This window comes from Manis pentadactyla, chromosome 2 (assembly GCF_030020395.1).
Source record: "Manis pentadactyla isolate mManPen7 chromosome 2, mManPen7.hap1, whole genome shotgun sequence".
NCBI classification, from domain to species: Eukaryota; Metazoa; Chordata; class Mammalia; order Pholidota; family Manidae; genus Manis; species Manis pentadactyla.
In genome coordinates, this window is record NC_080020.1 from 127,733,519 (window position 1) to 127,753,032 (window position 19,514).

General features: G+C 40.3%; 1 pseudogene; it reads right to left on the minus strand.

The window, feature by feature from the left end:
- Positions 1 to 11,810: 11,810 nt before the first annotated feature.
- Positions 11,811 to 12,986, minus strand: LOC118918190 (E3 ubiquitin-protein ligase RNF167-like; annotated as a pseudogene).
- Between the last annotated feature and the right edge of the window lie 6,528 nt (positions 12,987 to 19,514).

Below are 19,514 nucleotides of genomic sequence, written 5' to 3' on the forward strand. Positions count from 1 at the left end.
AGGATCTGGCCGTTATGTGGAGTAGAGATACACCAGGCCAACTGTGGAAATATGGAGAAGGTAAAAAGCTATTGCAATTGCTCATGTGAAAAGTGACAGAGCTATGAAAGGGAGATGCTGTCAAACTTGACATCTATTTTAAAGATAGAACCTACAGTATTTGCTGATGGGTTGGAATATGGAGGGGGAGAGAAAGGCAGGGACCCTAAAAGGAAAGCCTGAAATAGATGGGCAGGTCTGCACAGAAATATTTCCCTGGAAAACTACCAAAAGAGAGACTTTATGTTTCCTCGGACTTCCTCTTTGCTTTCTCCCTGCATCTTCTTCAGCACCTCTGATGAGCTTCACAAGTCACTTCACAGTGTTGAGTCTTAGAAAAATGTAGAATTTCCAAACTCTAAAAGTTTACATAAAGTTTATAAACTCTAAAAGTTTGTATCTCAATAGAAATTCCCAGTGCTAAGAGCTGTAGAGAAGGTGGGGTATAAAAAATACAGAGTTCCCCCTCTTACAATGGTTCAACGTGGGATTTTTCAGCTTTATAATGATATGAAAGCAACATACCTTCCATAGAAATGGTATTTCAAAGTTTGAATTTCGATCTTTTCCAGGCTAGCTCTCTTGTGATGCTGGCCAGCCACAGCGAGTAGAGCTCCATCCAGGTCAGCCATGTCACCTTACACAGGAAGGAAACAACCAGTTCACTGACAAGCATTTTGTACCCACACAGACATTCGGTTTTTCACTTTCAGCACAGTATTCAATACATTACATGAGAGAGTCAGCACTTTATTATAAAATAGGCTTTGTGTTCAATAGTTTTGCCCACCTGTAGGTTAATGCAAATGTCCTGAGGACATTTGAGATAGACGAGGCTAAGCTATGATGTTTAGTAGGTTAGACGTACTGAAAGAATTCTCAATTTACAATGGGTATATTGGGACGCAAATGTCATTACATGGCAAGGAAAATCTGTACTTGTCATTATAATGTGGCTCTGTCTTTTTAAGCATATGCCCCACTTTCTCATATTCACCAGTAGACTTAACATGCTCTCCCCATTCTAACTATCATGTGAAAATGGAAATATCTGTATTCTCTTCAGCAAAAAAAATATCTATATGTGCTAAGAAAGAGAGAAAAGGAATTGATTCCTCAAGAACATTAGGAGGCTGACTGTACATTTTTCATGTTTTGACTTCAATGACAAATTGCCTGTGAAATCCTGTGAAATCCCAGCATGGATTTTAGGTATTCCAGGGAGAGTCTGCCTATAGCACCTATCTCCCTTGAAACCACTAAGAATCCAACAGATTTAACAGGGTGGTGTACTTATTTTATGGGCTTTCTGGATTCCCTCAGTGTATTGTCTTGGGCTAACACTGTTTAGCCAAATACCAAACAAACAAAACTTAAACAGGCCATAGTCAATACTAAACAATACATTTTTTTTTTCTTTTCTGGTTGTAATAATTAACCCAGATTCCTTCATGATGCAAGTATCAGATACCATCTTTGCCCTCAGCAAAATGATAAGATTTCACTGTGGAATGGCTTACCTTCATTTCAAGCCCCTTTCTCTTACCTCTCTGCCCACTCTCTGTACACAAGGTTCTATCTTCTCATCAGGAATAGGGTCTCCCAAAGACAGTTAAGATCCACAGGAAGAGATTTCCCCAAGAGCCTGAGGTTCTCCCATCACTCATCCTTGATGTAACAGACACGTACCCTCGGCCCGTAACTAAAAGCATGATGCTCTCTATGCTGTAAGAAACACACGCAAGCATCTGATCTCTGTGACAATTCCCGTGTGTATTCTACCAAAAGTCAAATTTAACCCCCTAACCAAAGAACACATTTTTTCTGACTTTCATATTATATCCCTTCAAAAAATAATAGACTCCTCTCATAATCATTTCTGGTAGATTCAAGATGTCTGCATTTTTCCAAAGAGGGGAAGACATAAAGAAGGAGGAGGGGGCAGGGAGGAGGGAGGGTGGGGAGTCTAGATGGAGTTTATGAAAACAAGGTTGAGACGCTGAAGTAGAAAGGGCAACAGTGACTCCAGATTTAGTCTGAAAGGGCCTATCGTGAGCTGCCCATTCAGCTGAAATTTTGTCAATTCTGGAAATATATATATATATATATATATATATATATATATATATATGTCTCATCCCAGGATGTATCTGTGGACAAGCTGTTCAAGCACAAAGAGTTTCAGCAATGTGCCTGAAGATGTATAGTTACAAAAAAATTTCAAACAACAACACCGGCCTCCAGACTATGTGACCAAAGCACTCACAGAGCCCTAGAACCACTGCAGAGGACCTCACTGCAGAGACAATCACCCTCACATCAGTGAAGGAAGAACTCCTCAAACTACATGCATCCTACTTTTTTAAACCAATTCCTTCAAAAACTAGAATGTATTTCTTTAATTTTTAGTGTCAATATTAATGGTGAGCAACTTAAAGTTTCCTTTAAGTAACAAATGTCAGGCAAGGAGAACACAAGCTAAATAAGATACCTTGAAGTCTTGTTTCAAGAACCTTCTGTGATTCAGTCTTCCATGTGCTATCAATAGACACCACCAAGGGACCCACTTCACCGGACTGGCTTGGGTCTCACTATTCTCCAATCCATCCTTCACACCAAGTCAGCTACATGCACAATTTTTCTCTGCACTGCGTTCAGTCCCTTTTCTTCATCCAATTTCCTACATTTCTATTTTCCTCTTCTGCAACTTTTCCACATGGACCAAAAGAACTTACATCCACCTACATTAACCAACACCTCTCTCTGCTTTTTGTACACTCTCTTCTGCCCATAGTGCCATTCTACACAGGATCTTCCTGACAAAAATCCACTCATACTTCAAGATTCAGGCCAATCTCATTACTTGAGCTGACCTTCCTTCATACATCCACTGACACTGAACATATGTCTACTTTTTACGTTATAATTTGTGATTCATGTCTCTTTCCCACTGTATCATAAACCCTTCAAGGGTAGGAATGTCTAGACTCAGCCTATGACTTTGTAGATATCCAATATATTTTTGTAAATGAAAGAATGTATGGAGTGTTAATGATAGCAATAGCTGATATTTATTGAATAATTAAACCACTATAGGTACCACTATAAACACTTTTCAATACTTAATTAATCTAAGCCTCATATCAAGCTTATAAAGTAGTAGCTATTATTATCCCCATGTTACAGGTAAAGAAACTGAAGAAAAGAGTTAGATAAATTGTCCAAAGCTAGGAAATAGAAAACAGGGGATTTGAATTCATGTACTCTGGGCAATGTACTGTAGGTTGTAGATTAGGGGTTGGCAAACTTGGCCACATAGTAAATAGTTTTGTTTTTGTGGGCCAAATGTAACTATTCACCTTTGCTGTTGTAGCAAGACAACAGTAAAAGACAATGTGTAAATAGATGAGTATGGCTGTGTTCCAATAAAATTTTATTTACAAAAATGAACAATGACCTGATTGAACACATGGTTTCCTGACTATAGACTGTCCCATATGTCCATATATTGTGCACTTAAACAGATCAGATCCAGAGAGCACATTCATGTACTTGCATACTAAAAATAGACCCACTGGGTCAATCAGAAAAGAAAGACATTTCTCATCAGGAGCAGAGGGGAAATAGCTGCAACTGCTCACTGTGGTGACTGAAGGATGATGTAGTCACAGTGGGCTGCTGATAGTGCTATTCGGTCTTATTTTCTGGGGAGTTTAATTCATCAGTTTGAGTGGCTGAGACTTCCCTGGACCTATTCATAACATAGTTGCGTGGTTACCGATACTGCTCTCTGCAAATCAAACTGAATCTTCCATAAGACCACACTAAAGACCTTTCCTGAAATTTCATCCTGTGTTTAATGCTTAGTGAGGCTAAGGAGAAGGTTCCACAACTACTGTGCTGCTCAGTATCTAATGGCTGCATGCCTAGGAGATAAATTAGGATGGATGTCAAGAAGATGTTTCGTCTACTCCCCACCCACTCTGCAAGCCCTTCTCTCAGAACTACTGCAAACCTTGCCACAGGCAAAACCCTGGCTGGACTGCCTGGAACCTGAAGTCCACCTGCCTCAGAGAAAAATAAATATAAAAATATATATGACATTCGCATTACAAGATGCCTCCATTAGTTCAGTTTGGGGAGTAGAGGGCTGCTGGTGAATACCTACCAGATTTTCAGATTTTCAGATTTTCTGGGAAAAGGGATCAACCCTGCTATCTCTTCGCAGCCCAAGGCATTCCACCCACTGCATGATGAGGGCTCTTTGCATAATGTTGGAAGGAATCTGCCCCCCTCTCTGGCTTCCAGCGCTGGGCTGTCTGTTGGCAATACTGCCTGGCTTGCACCACTCTCGGGGCTAGTCTTGCAGACTCTGGGCAGCTGAAGCCCCTGATAGCTCATTCTTGATGTTAAGCTCCTGCCTGTTCTCTGCTGGACCCCATGGGTTTCCACTGTATGTAAGGATTTCTAAATCAATGACCTGGTTGTCTCTACACTGGCAGATTCAGTTCCTGAACGGATCAGATCAATCTACAGCATGCCTTGTTCCTCCTCATAGTGTCCCAGGCTCCCTGGTCACCCAACCTGGCCACCTCATTTACTTTATTGCCCTTCCAACTAGACAAAAAAATATATATTCTCTCTGGATTTTCAGGCCTTTTCGCTTGCCTTCCTGACTTGGCTTTTGTCTCTTCTTCAGGCTTTGGTATTTTCATAACCATTCTAACAGCCATGCTTTCTCATCTCAACCTAAGTCCCCCCCTTTTCCACAGGCTTCTCTTGGGGGTAATACGACATCCATCCCTCTGGTCATGAGAAAGGAACCTGTGTGCATCTGCTGCGTCAGACCCCACAGCCTACCTTTAAGGTGTGGCTGGTCTCCCACCTGCCTCATTCCACTCCATCTTCAGGTTTTTCTGTGCTTTACAAACCTTCTATGTGAATGGAGGATTCTCCATTCTTTTTAAAAATCAGATCTTGGTATTTCCTGTCCAAATTCTGACCAAAAAAAAAAAACAGTCAAAGAGTCCAATTCACTGACTGTTTGAGAAAATCATTGACTGAATTTATGTAATGAAGAATGAAGAAATAACTGTTTGCTGTTAGTGACTTTTTGCTTGCAAAGAATTGGAAAAAATGACATATTTTTATTCCTTACATGTTTTCTTGTAAAGAGCACAGACAATATGGGTCTAATGAGCCATTACATGAAGAGTCTCTTCAGTTCCTTACTTGTTCATTAGGGAAGAGCTCTAAAAAATCCAAATATTGTGCCCACTGTTAGAAACACAAAAACTAACCCAAACAAGGAGTCTTTCCAGATATTATTTTATTTGTTTTATTCATTTTTTATGTGTAGCACAATCAAAAACAGATGAGAATATATTTGTTCTCAGTTAATCTTCAAATCAGCCTAGAAAATATCAAATATTGTTTCTGTGTGCATTGTTCAAAGACAGCTCCCCGTGGTTTGAGACAAAAGACATCCCCTGGTGAAGGGTGCAGCTCCCCTAGGGGACGCTCTGCCCATCGCACAGCTGTTTAAAGATGCTGAAGATGCCTTACCACAGGCTGCAATTACTCTGGGAATCCCAGTTTAAACCGAAGTATCATCTCTCAAGGGTAAAATCCTTGGGTCACATTTCTTTCCCCAGGAGAAATAAACCATCTCTTTTTTGACTATTAAGGTCACTGCAGGCCATCTCAGACAAAGTTCCTCTTCATCTTTAATTGAATAAAACAATTTTTTTTAAATGAGCAATTTGAAATTCACCAAAACCATAACCTACAGTGGTAGCAAGAGCAAATCAGCCACAAGTAATCACTAATTATGGTCAAAAACTGAGTAAAGATCACATTTTCTAATGGAGCTCCTTTAGGCATCGTATCTATATAACACTGAAGGAAATACAGAAATACGTCTGGGATGTTTAAAACTTTGAAAAGGTTTTTTACGCACCAATAGTGGCATATCTTCATGCAAAAATAAATAAATTTATTTGTCTTCTTCCACATTTTATGTCCAAAATGCCTTAATGCCTTTTTCAATCTAGAGGACAGAAGCTTAGGCCTGAAATGTCCTCCCAGCTTCTCAGTCCTTATCCATGGTCTTCATCCCCTTTGAAAGAGACCACAGGAGACCTTGGCTGTGCCTGTGCTCTGCCCAACCACGCTATATTCACAAGCACAGACAGCATGTGTACTGAGCACAGCCTGCCATCTTGCTTTGATTTTGCTCCCAAATTAAACAGCAAACTTACAGGATATCAGAAAATATCTCCTTTATTTAAATTCCCTTCCTTGTTTCTTCTACCTCTTCAACTCTAACAAAGGTTAATCAATTTTGTTAAAAGGAAAAACTAAAAGAGCTCTCAAAAATAAATTATTAAAAATTATCACTTTTACAAAGTGAATATGACTGACCTGTATGGAGACAGATGTTTTACTTGTGTGTCTTCTGATTATGGAGATTTATTCATTTGGATCATTTCATGTTCTCCCAGCACCTTGGTATTAAGAGAGTTCACTTGAATTATTCCATTTATTTCCCAAGCTCACAGCCATTGCCTGAAGTCAGGTGACCGTCCTCTGTCACCTGAGCTACAGCAACTTCTTCTAACTGGCCTCCCAAGCCTGAAGTCTTGCCTCTTCCTCCCACCCAGTAACCCTTTCTCTATACTTCAGTCATGATGAGAACTTCAAACTGTCCAACGAGTTTACTGAGATTTTCAAGTCCTAGCCCCCACTCATACTGGCATCCCTGTCACTCCTTTCTCACTGCCTCATAATCCAGGTCCAAGAAATACTGCAGTTCTTTTTGTTCCTGGAACATGCCACATTCTCTTCTCCTGCAGGTTTTAAGGCATTGGGCTCCAGTCTGCCTAGACACTGTTGCTTCTCCTCATTTCTTGGGCAAACCGTGAAGTCTCAGAATAATTTTCGTTTCCTCTCCCATGCTTTTCTAGGCCCTTCTTCCCCACTTAAAGGCCTCTACTCTGAGAAATATTAGGTGTTTCTTTTTTTCTATCAGTATTTATCTCATTTTCTATGATAGACTTAATATTCTCTTCTCCACTTGAGGGCATGGCCATATCTATCTTGCACACCATGATATAACCTGTATACAACTTAATGTTTACAGAGAAATGACAGGTTGATTAGCTGGGTGAAAGGATGGATGGATGGAGAGAGGGATGGATGGATGAACTAATAAACTTTTTTTAAATGTGTGGCATTAGGATAACTATCTGAAAAGAGGACAGAGACAACAGAACCTGCAGTATCCTTGTTAGTTAGCATCAGTACATCTTTACAAATAATTCACTGACTTCAATCCATATTGACTTGATAAAGGACATATTCATCACAGAGGAAAAAAGTGTTTACAACCTCATTTATATAATCAAGTATTAAAGAAGTGATTTAAAAATATTCACTTATGTTTCCATTCAGGTATGTGACAGTTACTGGGCTAGTACCTCAGCATAATGAGATTAAATTCACTGTGTCCCACCAAAAAGAATCTTGCAGTCTAGAAAGGTGCTGCACAATGAACTTTTTAAAGAAAAATTTCTTTTTTTAGTAAAAAAATATTAAGCCATAATAATCCTGCATTAAAAAACTATTTTTATAAATCACTTTATAAAGGTCTTAAGGAATTCCAGAAATGGTTTTAACTGGAAAAAGATCATGAATTTTTAAATATAATTCAAAAGTATTTGTGATTTGTCAATTTCCAAACTTACGAATTCTACAAAGGTTAAAGCTTATCCATGTGAGGACAATAGCAAAATAAATGTGGAGGGGGCGGATTTGAGACCGGGGAGCTGGAAAAAAATAATCTGAGGAGAGTTGAAGGCTAAAGAAATGCTCTCCTGTAGAATGCTGGGTAAAATATATTCCATCACAGTCTCTGGAAGGTAGTGGGCTCCATCACGTCCACTGGGGAAACCAGAACCTACAGGAAGTGGCCCTGATGTTTGGGGATAATGGGTGGATGGTGCTTCCCAATGGTGAGGGGGAAGTTTAGGTTCCCCAAAATAACTCAAGGAAATAGTTCTGCCATAGTGAGCACCAAATAGAACCCACAGAGCCATACTTTGTAGAAGCATCTCATGAAGGGAAGCAGGTAATTTCAACAGTGCTCAATAGGTTGTCACAAAAATATGGTTGTAGCAGTAGGATGGACTCTAAGTGCTGCATTCATCTAGTCCAAACAATAACCAATATCTTTCTGATCAGTAATCCTGATGACAGACGAAAGAGAGCCTGTGAATTTTGTCTTCCTCATGATCTTCTCTAAAGCAGAACATAGCATTAAATAGGGAGAAGGAACCTGATTTCTGCTGGTGATAACTGCTCAGCCTTCATGTCCCTGTTCCTCTTCCCCTCACACCATCCTTTCTGACAGAGTCACGTGGCCCTCCATGGGCTCACACAGTAACTGTGCACACTTCTGTAAGAGCTCCGCTTTCTCCAGTGGTGCGCTGAACAAAGTTTAACAACCTGTTCTTGTAGGGAAAAAAATGCATGGATGTATATATGTACATAATTCTATGATAATTTTTACTGAGGCAAAGGTGGGTATAATGCACAATTTACAAAAATAATAAATTACAAAATACTTTTATTCTAAATATCACATAGCCAATTTACTCTCACAGAATACTTGGCCTGATTTTTGCTGAACTCCTGCATGGATAACCAAACCATGTGTGGTTGATTGTAATTCAACCATGAATTTGTAAAATTAGATGATGAATAAATGCTTGATTACTTCACAGTTCAGAAGCTGTTCATGTTATTGACAAACTAATATAGTTCTGACATCAGTATAAGTTAATATTTCCCTTTAATGAGTAAGACAAAAAGGAAAAAATGAAAACGTATGTGACAACTCATTCATCAGTGACATGAGGACTTATTGTCAAATCAGGTAATAGTTTTCAAGTAGTGGAAGAATATTTCCTCAACTGTTTGGGCTGTTAGCAATATAATAGCTCTAGACATGACAAATATTTAAGTTTAATCTGCATTACTAACATTTTCTCTCTTACTCTCTTCAGTCTATATAATCAGCAAAACAATAAATCTAATCCTCATGGAGTAAGGTGAGGGAGGAAATGTTTGACAATGTCTGTACAGTGAATACTCCCATCATGACCACTTTCGAGCTCAATGTCATGTCACTGAACAGAAGTCACTGAACTAGAGAGGGTAAGATATGAGCAGTAGCACACTGTTACATGAAACCCATGTAGAGACAGACCTAATAGACATAAAGAACCTCGAGAGCATAAATAATAGTAAAATCATTAGGAAGTGATGAGTTTGGAGTATGTGCTAGTATTGTTTTTAATATCATTTCTTACATGGTAACTTATATAATTTTTAATAACGCTCGTGCTTAGCAACAATGTGGCAAAATTTCCAGAAACTTAACAATGGGCTCTCCTGAGCCAGTATAAGGCACTCAAGCACACCAGTGGATAATTCTTCCTGGATCACCTATCCCTTCTCTTATTACTTGTCACAAGCATCATGTATTGTGTATTTGTTTGTGTTCTCCTGCAGTTCAGAGAATTGGGGATTTGGTCTTTCCGCTCTGGATCACTAGTCCTTGCAGGGCCTGGAACATTATAGAAGCTCAGTAGCTGATTGAAATGAATACGTGGAACACTGAACAATTACCTTTTTCCAGCCTGGAACCCGGGGGAAATCTTGTAGCATTTAGCAGTCTTTGTTTCCTGTTTTCATCTCATCACCAACTCAGCTTAACAAAGACCAGGCTGTTGGTATTAACCCACATTAGAGGAAGTGCATATCAGTATTAATTAGGTACTTTCTGTACATTGCTGACATGTAGAACTAACTTCATAGTATCATGATAAAATAAAAGGACCCACACACAACGTAAGCTGGTGAAGTTCTCACACTTCTTATTCTTCAGACTGGCCCACCCTTAATAAGCCTTTATAGTAGATGTTGCAGTGGTCTGCCCAGACGCATCCTCTTCAGGACTGAAGTATTCATTCCTCCAGTTACTTAGGGCATTGGTAGCCAAAGGTTCTTTCCAGGAATGTCCTTATCTGTTCAAAGCTACCTGGCCCAGTATACTTCTCTTCCCTGTAACAACCTATAAGAAATGACCAGTCACTTCAAGGGCATGTGGACCCAGGCCTCTTGTTTCCATGTGGGACAACTGTGCAAGGCTGTCCCAGCTCTAAGGCTCTCTGGGAGGTCTGCTGAGGCTTCTAGAGCAACAGCACTGCCCTTCAACTTTTCTCTCCTCCCAGATTAGCTTCCTTAACTCCTCAATCAACTTAAGCACAGAAAACTCCACCTCAGGGTCTGTTCCCTGTATATACTGTATATATCCTCAGTATACTGAGGACCCCAATATACTGCAGTCCTCAGTGCTGTGTAATGCTTATCAAGGTATACATTTTAATATAACCTAATTCCAAAGGATACATATGATGAGAAATACTGAAACCAAAAAACTGGAGCATAACATTAGTGAATAGAACAAATAATCAATTGTATAAGTATTGACAATTGATTTGGCTCTAAATTGTGAATTTTCTCAGATCTACAGTTGTGATTTTAAATGCATCTTTATAGAGATAAAACTATATATTAGTTTAAATATTAGATCTTCTTATGACTATGAATTCTGTTTTCCAAGACAGAGATCTTTCAGTGTGTTGTTAGAGTTTATTTCAAGAACTCTCATTGCACGAAATAGTACATTCTAATCCAAATAACAGAGTTATACTAAAAGTATTTAAATATTTGCATTATCAATGTAGTGTCTGGAAGTTTGAGATGAGTTGGAATTGGCCATACAAATGAGAAAAGGTTTAGCTAACATTAACAATCATTAACAGGTGAAGATGACCTTAACTTCTAAAAAGGAAGCGTACATTTAACAATCCCTTATTAGCTAACCCCGTCTTATACAATTACACATAAGCAATTCCAAACAGAAAATACCTTATATGGTTGAAAATCACCACTCTTCAGTGCAAAGCATTTGATGTTGCATGTTTCCTTCATTCAAGCAAATTTTTAATTCCAAGAGATGAAAACAAGCTAAAAAGCATTCTCTTAAAATTCCACTCCAATTAGCCATATGAGAATGCTAAATGACCACATGCTATAAAGCAATTAAACCCATGGAGTTCACACAGCCACTTAACACATAGGAAATGTAGAGGACAAGTGACCTACAACCAAGTTATTTTTTGTCATAATCATGTAGACATTTCAATGGTTTTGCATTCCTTAGGCATTAACTGATAACAAACATTTAGATAAGGGTAGATTACTTAATTCACATTCACCCCACTCAAAAAACGATTAAATGAAAAGCACTGAAAATTTAGGGATGAGAAATGTGAAATGTTTTATATGTATATACGTTCATATGGTAAATTTAAGACACTCTAGGAGTGATGTAAAATAATGTTGGCAATTAATTTTGGTTCCTCCTTGACACAATTATAAAAATAAGCTCTTTCAAATTGTTTTTCACAGTTACCACCTATGACTTCCACCCATATCTGAATAATTTTTTTTAGCCCACAACAATTCTGTTAATCCAGTTAAGTGAAGACCTAGTCCCTCTGCACCCCAAACCTCCTCAAAAGAGAGAGTTGGGTAAGGGAGAAACCTGAGGTGGAAATACCCCCTATCTCTCAACTACAGAAGACTTAAGAGAGGAAGAGGGGCTGTGTGAACAGGTTGCCTGAGGTGGGGAAAGGGGATTATTAGATCGGAATGGCAGCCGAGGAGGAAGAACAGGATGGAGAGGGTGGGGGATCTGTTGATGACCCAGGAAAACCAAGGGGGGGCTGGATCTACGGAGCCAGAGGAGGAGAGGAGTGTGGGGTTTGAGCCCAGAAGTGGGGTCCGTTCGCAGGCAGGGCGGTCCCTGGGCTGCCCTGCCTCCTCACCCCCTCGTCCCTGAGTTTCTTCCTCCTGCCCCCATCCCCAGGACCCCGATGAACCAGCTGCTTGCAGGTGGGGCAGGTCTTCCGGGTCTGAGCCAGCCAGGGGTCCACACAGCGGCTGTGGTAGGCATGAGCACAGGGGAGTACCCTCAGCTTGTCCCCATCCTCGTATGCATCCAGGCAGATGGCACAGACATCATATTGGTCTCCCTTCTGATAGTCGTGTGTCGTGAAACAAATAGGAATCTGTTTCAGTTGCTCTTTGGTTATTCGATTCCTCTGCAGCTGCTTCTGGTACTGGATGTAATGAACCATTATCACTGCTCCCATGACCAAAATTATCAGTTCCATCATCCCTGAAAAAGGGATGAGGAAATAGCTCAAGAGGTAGCTAGTATTTGGGATCAGAAGTACCTGAGCCCCCTTCTCATAGACAAAAAGATTACGCAGGTACTCGGAGCTCCTCTCCCCTACAAACACAGACGGGATCCAGATCTGCTGCTGGATTTCCTCACTGTTCCACATCATGTTCAGAAGTTCATTGGAATTCACATTGTGTGCCACAGCTGCACCATACCCAGCCATCTGAGTATTTAGGATCTTGAGGTCAAAGTCGCAGTCAAATCTTCGAAGCAATGCAATAAAGACTGACCCGTTGACAGGGGCCGGGGGTGGCAGGGCAATGGGGCTACAGGCATTGGCTGGGTGAGCCCCCACAAGGAACCCCTTAAGACCCTCATGTCCCAAGGCAGCCCCAAAGAGAGCTAGGAGGTCTGCAAAGTCCATCCTGGCATTACGGTCTGAAGTTGCTCGAATGAGACCCCAGATAGGTGTTGCTCCCCACAGCACAGTGGCCACCATGAAAAGAAACAGGAAGCCAGAAGGGCGCATGGCAGAGGAAGGCGAGAGACTGAGGAGATCACGTCTGGTAGCAGGTGCAGAGCGGAGTTCTGTGCCCTCTCCACTCCTTTGGGATACGAGAGATCCAATCATCCCCGGGTCCTACATTCCAGTTACATAGGGGCGTGAGGAAGGTGCCCAGACTCTGGGAGTAAGATATCCAGCCCATTCAGTGGAGCTAGGATAGAGACTCTAAAGGCATCCTTATCTGGTATAGGAATGAAACGAGGGAAGGAGACAGACGCGAGCGTAAGTGACAGAAAAATGTCTGGAAGCAGAGGGGAGCTCAAGGAAGTTGGACTTCCAGGTGGGTGGGCTGTCTACTTATCCCCTGAAAGAGCTTCCGGTAAAGACCGCTTCCCACCATCAGAAGCTCAAAATGAATGACTTCCGGTCCTCTCCTCCTCTGTATGGCAGCCACTTCCGCTCTGGTATCTTCAGGTATCGCGAGAGTGCTTCCCATAATTCCCACCCGCTGAAATCCTTAGCTATCGTGAGACCACTCCTAACCCCGGCTGGGTTGGCTTGCTCGTGTAACGTCCAGGCAGGACAAGCTAAAAGCTCCCCAGAGCATTATTAATTTTAATGTAAGTTTAATGGCAGGATGCACATCAGCATCTACAGATGTGAGGCCTTTGTTGTCTTACCTCCCAAACAAGTATCTGAAATCTGAAACAATTCACAAATAAATGCCACAGTTACAATACAGATAACTGAATATCATCAATTTTTAAAGACTTTCACATTTTATTCATTTTATCCCAATGGCCCAGCATAATCTGTTAAAGTAATAAATTTCTATTTCCATTTCAAACACAATATGGTGATAGGAATAAAATCTTATTTCTTCACAAGGGCCTGTTTAGAAGTTGACCTGCCAGATGCTTGACAGTAATTTTTTTCTAAGCATTGTCGAGGCCTGAGGTTCTGTTGTAGATGACCAAGGAATTAACCAGAATGTGAGACTGGGAAACTAAGGTAGATTTTTAGAGCTCCCTTCTTTCTTTTTAAATGCTATACCTAGAGGTCAAAGCCTAGATTAGGAAAGGAAATTATAGATCACTTAAAATAAATATGTCCCTGATTGGCCGAGTCAGAAATGGATGGGTTTTTTCTGGTCACACTGCCCTACCTTGTCTCTCCAGACTTGGGTGGCCAGCATCACAGACCTCCTTTCCCATCCTTGTATGTTTGCAAGGCTTACATCTTTCTTTCAAGTTTCTGTTTAAAATCCCCTTCTCAGGAAGAGCTTCACTGGCCAAGAGCCCTTCCAGCAGACATTGTAGACTCACTATCACTGTTTTTGGTTCTTATCATTTATAATTGTCTGACATTTTTATAGATTTGTCTTAGTCTTTTTTATTGTCTATTTCCCCTACTAGCAGAGATCATGAGAACAGGAACTGCTTTTCTGTTATATCCACTGAGGTAGCCTCATAATTGATCAGGTTGCCTAACAGGTTGTATATGTTCAGTAAATATCTGTTGGTATTTTTTTGGGAGTACATTAGAAGATTTGGGAGTAGATTAGAAATTGCGATGGGGATGGGGGTCTGTATGGGTGTTAGAGAGTGAGGGGTAGTGTGAAGCCACTGCAGGATTTCGATAATGCTGGTAGAGAAGGAGTGGAGAAGATAATCTGAAGATGTGTTACTATAGTTTACTAATTAGTTCCCCTCCAATATTTTTAATAATATCAATTTAGCCTCTCTTAATTTTTAGAACTAGACTGTGTTTCTGTTCATGTGATCTATGCAGACAGTATACCACTCAAGACCAGGTTTTTGAATTACACAGATCTACTTTTAAAAATGTACTTTTGTATATTAGAAGTAGTTTTATCATTAAAAGAAAGATAACATTATCCTTGCTATAAAGCTTAATTCCTTTCTACCTCTCTGCAACCTCAACTCAAATTTCAACTCCTTCAGCAACTTCTGTAAGAAATGGACCTTTACTAAGAATATGGTAAGATTTGGGTGGGATTATTGAAAGTCTTTTTCAACAGATTCCCTAGGATTCCACTAAAAATAAATTTTCAGCTGTCTCTTTCCTAAGTGAATGCTTTCCATCCCCAGCCATGCTGTCCCCTCAGCCATGCCCTTTGAGACACTGCACCTCCTTCTTTATTTTGTAGGAGGCTCCCTCTCCCTCCTTCATTATGACAAGGATTCCCCTTCTTCCTCCTAAAATCTGGATTTAGAAAGTGTCTTTTTAACAAAGCCAATATCCCCTATAGTGAATCTCCCCTTACTTTAAGAGCTGCCAAATATATATTTTCTACACATCCTTACATCAAGAACAGGACAAAAAAAATCAGAAAAATTACTGGTGCTAAACAAAGAAAAACATGAGACACCAATTTATGCTAAAGTCAACAATGTAATTTGTGACTCTTGTACCTTTAACACATTTTCTGTATGTTTTTCAGAAGGGAAGCCTGAGGTTAAGTACCTTGTTGTTGTCTTCTTTCTATTTTTGCCTCTGTCTCCCCTATTCTGTGGTCAAAGTTTTAAGCGTAATGCTTATGACATAGCGTTGAGTCCCCTGATTGGCTTGATTGTATTTGTAAACTATATAAAGTCCAGAAACTATCACAAGAACACTGAGAATAACATTTTTACTACTACTCTTATTACATTAGATTTAAAATTACATTGGCACTGAAACCCCCAAAGTTTGGAATTTATAGGACTGTATTAGGTTGATCAGAATTTTCAGAACTAACATAATACTCATAATAATGGCATTATTCACAGGACAAGAGTGCACAGAGGATTAAGTTAACACATGGATCCATGTTTAGGAATAACCCATCATAAGGGGGGGAAAAAAACAGACCAGTCCTCAGCCAAAAGCTTCATCTAATGTGCAAAAATTAAGTAAATGTCACTTATTGTTATGAGGACATTATGAGGAACCATCTCTGAGAATATTCAGTGTTTCTTAGTTTAAAATTTAAGTTCCTTAAATTCATGAAAGTTACAAACCTGAAATTGTAATCCCAAAGCAGAAGCAAAATTAGCTGATCTTTACTAATAATAACTAACCCAACAGGTTGCAACCCAGAGTAACTGTTTTTCAGTAAGAAGAAAATGAAGATGTAGAATGTTGCAGATAATCTCTTAATTAAAGGTATGATATTATATCCTCTATATTATCCTTATTCCCAACCCAGTCATCCCCTTTAAAACTACAAAAAGAGCCTTCTAATTCTTTTCTGGATGCAGGAATTGTCAGCATAGGGCTCCAGGCCCTTTAGGTCTTCTGTGTGGGCTTTCATGATGTATTTCATGTACGGTTTCTAAAATAATGGTAGTTCACTGCCCATAATTTAGAGACAAAGTGGTCTATACTCTCTAAGATCTTAAATTTTAAAGTACCTTAGAAAAAAAATGAATACATTCAACAGAATTCATGCATTCAGGTTATATGTCAAAAACTTCCTTGAAAGAACCCTATTAGGATTCAAAGCCAATAGACTAAAACATGTTCCCATCCCCCCCAAGAGTGTTCACCTCACTCTATCTCAGTCTAGAACTAGATGATTGAAAGAGTGAGTATGGCCTTTACTTTGAACTGAAGAGCCTACATTCAATAAAACAGATAGTATATATGAGCAGAAACAGTTTTCCTGAAGTTACAGGATCAATCGTAAAAGGAGTGATGGTCTACAAAGTAGAACCTGAACCAAAGAGAATAAGCCTGATGGCAAAAAAGCTTAACTCACGAATCTAATGAAAGTGTCAAAACTAACATAAAGAGCTTAACTTTCCAACCCTGAACAGGACACCAGTGACTCAGAAAGCAAGAACCCTCTTTGTGGGAATAGGGGGCTCTTTCTCTGCACGCACGTGAATTCATGCAGGTGGAGGCTCAGCTGCACACAGACGTACTATTAAACCCTGTGGCCTTCCTCTAACTTTTGTCCAATCTGAAAATTCCCTTCTTCCCTTTCAGGCAGAGCAGCAAGTTAGCTTCCTCTTGCCTCAACCTCGCCTGAGTAGGCTGGCTAGGCATTTCTCCCTACTCTCTCGGTTCACCACAAAGCCCCCGTGATGAGTGGCATCAGGAGCAGCTGCCTTTTCCTGAGAAGGACGTTGTCACTCCCTGGACCCAGGAGGAACAAAAATTATTCCCACATCTGTCATTAAATCCTGTTTTAAAAACACCATTATTCTGAAAGAAAAATATACCGCCTGAGAAGTTATTATAAAATCAACTGTTAAAAATGTTACGGCACTGGCATTGACAAAACGATGACGCCGGTGACTTGGAATAAGATACAGTCAAGTCCTGCTTTGAATGCTTGCTTTGAAATGCAAATTTTGTACCTCTGTGATTGATATGTTAGGGAAAAATTTGAGCACACCAGGAATATTGGATTTCGCAGCTGCTTCTAGTTTCATCTGCAAGACAAACCAAGTGAAAGCAGGAAATGTAGCTCAGCTAGCCTGAACCGAGTAGTAATACAGAAAATGCACAAACACTGAACGTCCACCAGCTACCTCAGTTCGCTCATGTATTGGGAGCCAAGCCCAATCCATGAGGTGTTAACCACTTCCAGTAACTTCAGAGTAACTCTCTTCCTCCACCTCACAGCAACTCACAAGCTGTAACAATCCTACAAGCAAACGCCAGTGCCACGCTTATTGTAGTATTCATGTATTTCTATAGTCTTTCTTTTCATAATTAAGGAAAGTTTATCAAACTAAGAAACAACATAATAGAGAGTGCTGTGTAACAAGGAGGTCCACTCTTGAAGCTCATCGAAGTCCACTCGTTTTTTTTTTAACTGAGAGATCTTGTTCTAAAATGACCATGTTTAAAGTAGAACCACCGCTTGCGCCCGGACACATATTAGAGCAGAACTCTAATGCAGCTCTAAATGTCATTGTGTTGCTGTATGATGAAGGTAATTCCACCACCATCTCTTTTGTCACTGAAGAGCCTCCTTGACAAAAAATATGCTCTATAAATGTCAAGACAGGAGCGGAAGCCAGACTGGGGAAACAAAGGGCTTCAAATCAGGTTAATGCCACTAAGATGGAATGAAATGGGGTGATTCAAACTAGATGGATGACAAGAACTATTGCAAATAGTCCATTCTTGTGTATCTGCAGAATTTAGCTCTTGAAGTCACATTATATGCAACGCATACTGTCAAAATGGCTTACGCACTGGAGCACCTTTATGGAAACAAGCACAGCCTGCTTGGAACCTTTTGTCTCAGGATAACCGAGTATCCACATGGCCCCTCCTTTGGGTGGTATGCTAGGTATTTGACTGCCCTGGGCTGGCCAAATCCAGGCCCGCCTTAACAATGGACACATCTTACTGGAATGCAGACCCCTCTCTCAAAGGTTTTGTTCCTTGGGGTGCCGGTTGTACAAGAATGATTTCTTCTAGCAGGGAATGTAGTATAGTCATAAATCGAGTACCCTCTTTGGCACGTGCGTAGTCTCTGTCCCCTTCCCCCATAAGAGCAGTTCCCTCCCTGTCCGAGACAGCAGTGCACTACCTTGTCCAGCCAGTGCTCCTGGACTCCCTGTGCCTAAGTTCCAATAAACCCTCACACCTCATGTGGCGTCTCCACGTCTTTCAGTCTCTTAAGCCCTTTCCCATTGCAACTCTCCCACATGGGTGTTCCATCTGACTTGTGATTCCACAGGAAGTAATCTTTGTTTCTTCTTTTCCAGTTTCAGAGATGATTACTTAATTTTTATCTTGTGGAACATAGCGAGACAAATCTTAGTCACTGGTGCTAGGGGTGTGTGATGACATTATCAAGCCCTTCGGCTGGGAGTGGCCAAGTCTTCAAGAAGGAAGTTGGGAATCAGAAGAGGTTTCTGGTCACAGGGAAAACCAGCTGGGTTTGGGGTGGGGAAACTGAAGGAGAAGATCCCTTGTTGATTTAGCTGGAATGGCTGTGGGATGACCTGCTGTGCAAACAGTTTACCTTGGTACATGTTAGTGCCTACAAACATGGCTGTGGACAAATAGAAATGCAAAGGAGTGGTGGGTCAAGGTGGTGAGCTCTGGAACAAGTTTAAGCTAAACATCCGGATGCCTAAGACTTGGAAAGAAGTCCTGATCCAGGGAATGGGTTTGATAGTTCCTCCTTGAAAACCCAGGCCTATCCTGACCCATGGAATCAGCAGAGAAGGTGACATTTTGACTCTGCTTATTATCTACTCTATCTTTCTTTCTAACAGAAAGGAAGAAAATTGGAGCATGGATACACTTGTCTTATAAAGATTTGATTAAAATCTTAACCAGTAGAAATGTCTCTATTTTTTTTTTCCTTTCTCACCATCATATTCTGCCAGAATTAGGACAAAATTTAATTTATTTTGGAAAGTACTATACAGTCCTCACCCCACACCCACACCCAAAAAAGAAAAAATATAAATGCCTTTTAGAGTGGCTGTGTCACTGGTTTCTGATAGATTTTGTTAACAAATCCACACTTTGTCGTATAGTGATACGTAACCATTGCCTTATAAGTTCAGACCAAGACATTATTAAACTCCTAGCAAGACAATAAATAAATCAGTTTCACTAACAGGCATTTTCCTCTTCTACTCAGGATAAAGAAGGAAAAAAAAAAAATACAGTGAT